This window comes from Eptesicus fuscus, chromosome 15 (assembly GCF_027574615.1).
Source record: "Eptesicus fuscus isolate TK198812 chromosome 15, DD_ASM_mEF_20220401, whole genome shotgun sequence".
Taxonomy (NCBI): domain Eukaryota; kingdom Metazoa; phylum Chordata; class Mammalia; order Chiroptera; family Vespertilionidae; genus Eptesicus; species Eptesicus fuscus.
The window spans coordinates 73,309-74,314 of record NC_072487.1 but is presented as its reverse complement, the minus strand read 5'-3'; the positions used below and the strand labels follow the sequence as shown (position 1 = coordinate 74,314).

Sequence of the window (1,006 nt, the reverse complement as noted above, 5' to 3'; positions counted from 1 at the left end):
AGGGCGGGTGTTTGGGGGTGGGGAGGGGGAGTGCTGCAGCGTGGCAGGAATCGGGGCGGGCGTCCAAGTGCGCCTCAGGGCCCTGCATTGGCCCGTGGGGCGAGCTTGGGCAAGCACAAAATAACAATGAGAAAAGCCGAGGGCACCCGGCAGGTAGGGAATGCCATCTCCTGAGCTTGCCCGAGATGCGGGGCAGGCGGGCGCCTTCCGTTGGGGGTGCGATAGCCTGCAGTGCGGAAGGGGGTGTCCACCGCAAATGGGTAGGACGAAGCCCCCCGGGGATGGCAAAACGCGAGGGGCGGCCCGGGCCTCTGGCGCGGACCGCGGGGTTCCCCTAGCAGTTTGGGGAGCTCCCTCCCCGCCTCAGCAGCGGGGGTTCGATCCTATCCCCCTGTTGTGGGGCGCCTGTTGCCCCCCCCACCCCCCCCGCCCGAAGTGCGCTGGGGGCTTCCACCTGTGGGGGAGAATGGAACACACACGGCCCTGCGATCCCGATCCCGGGGAGCTGCGTGGAAGGCGCGAGACCCCTTTTCCTAAGGTTGGACGGCGGAAGCGGGCCGGGGGTCGCACTACGGGGGTGGGGGTGAGTTTGGAGAGTAGCCCCGGGGGACGGGAGGTTTCCCCCGCACCGCCAAAGGGAGGATGGGGCGGGCTGCAAAAAAATCATGAGAATCAAAGCAAAAGCAAAAGCCTACAGCACCCGGTATTCCCAGGTGGTCTCCCATCCAAGTACTAACCAGGCCCGACCCTGCTTAGCTTCCGAGATCGGGCGCGTTCAGGGTGGTATGGCTGTAGACGCGGGAGCGGGCCTTCGGGAGCCTCAAGAGCCCGGCTCAGCTCCCTCCACCCTCCGCCCGCCCTCTGGCCGGGACCACATCTCTCCCTGCTGAGCCCTCAGCTGCCTCCTGCCCGCAGCCCGCCCCGCCTTCTGAGCTTCCGGGAGAGGCGAGATGCGGGAGGGCGGCTCGCGGTGGGGGTGCGATGTGCTGGGTAGCCGGAAGGGGGC

The 1,006-nt window shown here is 68.0% G+C and overlaps 1 pseudogene; it reads right to left on the bottom strand.

The window, feature by feature from the left end:
- Window positions 1-688: 688 nt before the first annotated feature.
- On the bottom strand, window positions 689-797 carry LOC129151785 (5S ribosomal RNA; annotated as a pseudogene).
- Window positions 798-1,006: the final 209 nt, after the last annotated feature.